Source organism: Mustela nivalis, assembly GCF_964662115.1.
Source record: "Mustela nivalis genome assembly, chromosome: 7".
NCBI classification, from domain to species: domain Eukaryota; kingdom Metazoa; phylum Chordata; class Mammalia; order Carnivora; family Mustelidae; genus Mustela; species Mustela nivalis.
The window spans coordinates 110,307,594-110,313,593 of NC_139026.1; positions in this window are offsets into that span (position 1 = coordinate 110,307,594).

The window sequence follows — 6,000 nt, forward strand, 5'->3', positions numbered from 1 at the left end:
CTGAATTACAACATCAGTTGAATGTAAAATTGAACTTTACAAGTTTCTTATGTGAAAGTTAGAACATTGGCTATGAAATAATGACCTAGAAACTTGGAATGGGGAAATCTGGTAGGATGCAAGTGAAACAGATTCTAAAATCTCCAAGTCACTTTGAGCATCCTTTTGCAGTAGAAGCCGTTCCGTACTATAATGACTAGCTTTCATTTGCTGGAAAACTCGATGATAACTTCATCTGGGGCAGATGTCTTGAAAGAGATGCTTATCCTTCTCAAGATGCACTATCATCACCTCTTGTTGCTACTAGACCCACAGCTTGGGTCAAATCTTAGCATGTTTCAGAGACTCAGATGCACAGTATGACCCAGGAGGAAATGGCTTATACTCTAAGTGAATTAAAACACTTGTCTAATATATATGTTGGCAGAAATCTGGGGAATGTGAGTGGGGGTGGATTGTAAGGGAGTTAGAACATGGAGGGTGGAATATAACTCTACATCAGACCAAATTAATTTATATGATACATTTACTAAAGATTCCAGATCTTATATTTTAAATTGAGCATCTAGAAGGGTCTCTGACATCTTATTAGGTGATCAGCTGACTCTTGGACTCAGTAGTGTCCTCTGCTTAATGAGAGTGAAATGCCATAGTTTCCATGACCTGATATGGAGGAAGGAATCCAAAGGCTTAGGAAGATGGGAATGCTGATGCGTATTTATCATGTGCAACATGTATACCCAACCCCTCAACCATATCCCATGAGAAGCCTCAGAAGACCATCCCTTCACTAAGATTTTAAGAAATAAATTAGTAAAGAAGTACCTACATCTTTTCAGAGCTCTATAGTGACCTGCATTTATAGACTAGATATGGCCATGGCAGGGGGGTGCTACACTGATTTCAACAGGATTCATGAAATCTCAGAGTAACAGAAGCCAAGAGGCAGCATATGACTGCCTGACAAGGTGAACACATTTACTTTGTGGGAGCAGGAGCAAAGGTAATCAGAATGCTTTAGCCAATTGGAATCTCAAGTAGTGGTTAAATGATCCTATAGTAATGGAAGAAATCACCTATTAAAATATTGCTAGATCCATGGCAGGAGTCAACTATAACCTATGAACCAAATCCAGCCTTCTACCTGTTTTTATAAATAAGGTTTTATTGGAACACAACTACATCCATTTCTTTACATGTAGTCTATGGTTCGTTCCTTCCTGCTACACCAGAAGAGTCAAGTAGTTGTGACAGACTGTTTGGCCCGCAAAGTTTAAATTATTACTCTGGTTTTTGTCAGAAAAGTTTGCCAACCTCGATCTAAAACTTCTATTCTGTTCTATTCTGTTGGTTAAAGATTTGGTTTGAGTCATTGCAATGGAGATTCATGACCTCTCATCCAATTTCCAGTCCTAAGCCATTTCACAGATCCAGAGACCCCTGGTTGAAGAGGAGACACCTCTGCAGAATGACCACGAGTATATACAGTAAACATTCCTCTAACACTGAAGATATCTATAGCCATTTACTAGACTGGCTGGGTACTTGAGAAAAGGAAATACCTAGACTACTAAGGGATCAGTAGACATAGACTCTGAATTGACTTTAATTCCTAAGAATCTGAACCACTGCTATGTTCTGCCAGTCACAGTGGGGGCTCATGGTGCTTGGGTGATAGATATATACCTCACAGAATTGAATATGATCAAAGCCTAATTTTACAGCAAAGGAAGTGGCAATAGGCTCGTGCCCATGGAATCTTCCCACAATACCCCAACACCCAGAAGCAGCTGGCTGAATTGAAAAGTGGAATAACTTACTGAAAACTCAGTTACAGTACCAATTGTGAGGCAACACCCTGAAAAGATGAGTGCGAGCTTTTAACAGGCTGCAGTATATATTTTGAACCAGAGACCATTATATAGTGCTATCTCTCACACAGCCAGAATATATGTAGCCTCTAAATCAAAGGGTAGAAGTGAGAGAAGCTCCTCTCACTATTATACCTAAAAAAACATTGGCAGAATTTTTCACTTCTCACCCAGCAACCATGAGCTCTTCTGGTTTGGATGTGTTATTTCCCAATAAGGAAATGCTTCTCTTAAAGGACACAGTAGTCCCATTGATTTGGAAGATGAGACTGCCTCTTGGCTATTTGGGGCTCCTTACCCTGAGCCAATGGGCAAGAAAAAAAAGTTACTCTATAGGCTAAAGTGATTGATCATAACTGCCAATGGGAAATTGAGTTGTCCCTACACAGTGGAGGACAAAGAAGACTATTTCTGGAACCCGGAATACTTCCCATGCCCAATAGTAAAGGTTAATTGAAAACTATAATAAACAAAAGAAAAAGTCAAGACTCTTGAAGAGTCTGACGCTTCAGAAATAACAGTTTGGATCACCCTACCAGTAGTCACCCTGCCACTTAAGTTTCTGGCTCAGGACAAAGAAAAAATTGAGTAAAGGAGGGAGAAATATCAACTAGGACTTTGTGACCAGTCACAAGAATTGCATTAGTTTTGCACATTTTCTTTTTGTGTATATATTTATTTGTAAACTGTAGTAATTTTCTTCTCCTTTATTCTTTCCCATTTCATCTTACATGCACAAGTTGTTGAAAATTAACTTGATAATTTAACCATTAGGTAGCAAAATTTTCAGTGGAACTATGGCTGAATTTGGAAGTACTGAATACCGTCAGCAATGGGTATAATATCTATTTTGAGTGTCTCCATTTTAGAGAAAGTGTGAGCACTTCTTCCTTGTATGAAGGACAGCTAAAGATTGTGGAAACAGAGTTGTTTCATTGTTGTTTGAAAGTTCAAATGTGGGTAGGAGGATACACATGGACGCTGAGTTGCCACACTGTAGACTGTGCCACGTATCAACGTATTGCCTCTCTCTCTCTCCCTTTGTCTGGCTTTTTGATACTGGGGTTGGACCCTATAAACATTCCTCCTCTGCCAGATGGCTTGATGTTCAGATTTATCATTAGATAAAATAGGTACTAGTGGAAGGACACTAGAAGGCACTAGTAGAAGGAAGGGAATTGCTTCCAAGGTGCTATAACTTGGTGCAGCAGCAGGTGCTCTGTGTGTGAGAGACTTGGTAGCACTCAACTAAGTAGCCCTATGGACTGGCTCCACCTGCACTTTCTGGCAAATCTCTCTACTACTACAGATTAGCTCTGACCCAAGCTTGTCACGCTCTAGTAGGTTTTTTCATCCCCACTGGCTCCATGTTCCTGTAGCAGTCACACCATTCCCTTCTTGTTCATGCTCCCTCAGCCCTGGAGACAGAAGCTGCATTCTGCAGGACTTAAAGTTCTTAAAGTCCTCTTTTATCCCTTTAGGTAGTCAATTATTTGACTAGTTACCAAGATTTTGCACCAAACTCTCCCTGTTCAAATTATTGGTGTGGTTTCTGTTCCTGATTGAACCCTGACCAATACAACACCCTCTGCCTGAAACAATCTTCATCTGGATAAATACTTCCTCAAATATAGTGGTTGACTGACTGTTATTACTGTTATTACTGTCTAGACTGTCCTTCTTTGTGGCTAACCTGAAGCCTCTGACACAGCCTTTATCTATTCTTTGAAATAAAATGGCACAGACCCTACCACTGGGCACTATTGCCTGCAACCAGGATGAGCACAGGGGAAGGGGATATGCAAGGTTTACCTGTGAAATAAACTAGACTTTCAGTTTTGACTCTCAATAAACCTGCCTGTGAAGTTTTACCACTACCCACAAGTCCTGCAAATAGCATCAAGATTCTCTGAGAGCACCTGATTATACTCTCCATTTGTCCATACAGTATTTTTTAAAGATTTTTATTTATTAATTTGACAGAGAGAGATCACAAGTAGGCAGAGAGGCAGGCAGAGAGAGAGGAAGGGAAGCAGGCTCCCTGCTGAGCAGAGAGCCCGATGTGGGGCTCGATCCCAGGACCCTGGGATCATGACTCGAGATGAAGGTAGAGGCTTAACCCACTGAGCCACCCAGGTGCTCCTGTCCATACAGTATTTATTGGTTCCCTACCATGTACCAAACACTGTTCAGGGCACTGGTATACAGCAACACTTGGCTCTGACTCACCACTGAAATTTTTCACAGTTCTCAAAGTTAACCCTTCTTCTACACAACTCAAAGCTTGCACTGGGTAAAACCTTATCCACAGGATGTGGCTTCCCCACAACCCCCAGCTAAGTTTCAAACTGGGGCCTCAGAGGCCCCTGCACTTATGCACAAAAATGCCCAGCCTGGAATGAGTGTCGAAGGTGGCATCTAGCAGCTCCAACAGCCAAGCTTTGTGCCTGGTGGGGGCTGTGTGAGCCCAGCAAGATCACATATTTATTTGTGTGTGCAACAAAAGGTGCTGGGACCTCAGATCTCACTTTGCTGAGTCCAGTGCAGAGCAAGATGGATCATTCAGGACAGTGAGAATCTTCCCAGGGCTGGCTAGGGATAGGGGACAGAAACAGCAGTCACATCAGTCTCTGACACTCTCTGCTAAGACTCATACGAGTCCCTTAAACTGTGCCTGAAACACCTGCTGGAAGAAAGCAAAGCAGAATTGCTTCCTAGGATGGAGGAAAAGCCTCCACAGATGGATTAATGCTGAGACCACTCAACCTCCCCTGGCTCTTGTACCATTGTGGGACCCCTGAAGTCAGTGCGTTAGTTTTCTATTGCTATGTAACAAATCTCCACAAACTTAGTAGCTTAAAGCAATTTGCACATATTATCTCACAGTTTCTGTGGGTTAGAAGCCCAGGCATGGGCCCTCTGCTCATGGTTTCCCAAAGCTCAGTCTAAAGGTAAGCTGGGCTACATTCTCATCTGGCAGCTTGACTGGGGAGGAATACACTTCATTCAAGTTGTGGACAGAATTTAATTTCTTTGCAGTTGTATGACTGAAGACCCCATTTTCTGTCGGCAGTCAGCTGGGGGCCACTCTCAGCTCTAAGAGATTGCCTGCAATTCCCTGCCAAGCATGCCTCTTCAAAGCCAACAAGGGAAAGTCTTGTTCTAACCTGCTAAAATGGGATACTATATAATATGACATAATCCCAGGAGTAACATCTTTTGGTTAGAAGGAAGTCACAGTTTCTACCTGCATTCATAAAGGAGGGATTATACAAAGACATGGATGCCAGGAGGCAGAAAATCTTTGGGGGCCACCATGAGATGTCTGCCATGGTCAGCCTCAGGAAAATTCCAACTACATCCAACTAAATTATTTGGGAACATCATGCTTGCTTGGATAAGACAGACTGTACCCAAAAAGGTGGGGCTCTTGGCACTGCCCCCTGTTCTACATCGTACACCAAGCACCTGGAGGGAGCCCAAGCCTCAGGTCATTCAAATTACTTCTAGGGATGACTGCCTAGCACAGGATGAGGTAATCAGCCATACGTTCTCTATAACAGACTCACTCTGATCCCTATCTTTGCCTCCCTCCAGATGTGAAGAGCTTTAGCCATAGCTGGTCAAACCACCTTGTGTTTACAGACAACAGGACTCAGCAGGGAGCCCAAATTACGGTTAGTAAGTCACCTATGTGTAGGCTTGAGCTGGGTTTCAACATAACTCAAGATAGATCAGGTCTTGGAGTAAGGCAAGATTCTGGGCACAAAGAAACCCAGTGCACTGCTTCCATAAAACCTCATTCCTACCCTAGCCACACTCTCTCATCCTTTCCCCAGGGGGATTCATCCAGATATATTCAGTCCTCACTGGAGACTCAGTGAGGTGGTAAGACTGGGCCCACATCTAGGAGCTTGGGGAACCTGCTCTGCCATTCCAGCTGAGAATTTTCCTGTGGAGAAGAACTACCTTCTTCTGTATTTACAACCTAAACTGGGGAGGCCAGAGTACAAGTGAACCAGTCACCCCTGAATCTTTAAAACTCTCAGCTCCTAGACGATGACAACTCTTCCTGATTTGAAGACACTGGAAGAATGAAGTAGCAAGCTCAATGCCAAAGGCTTCTGGG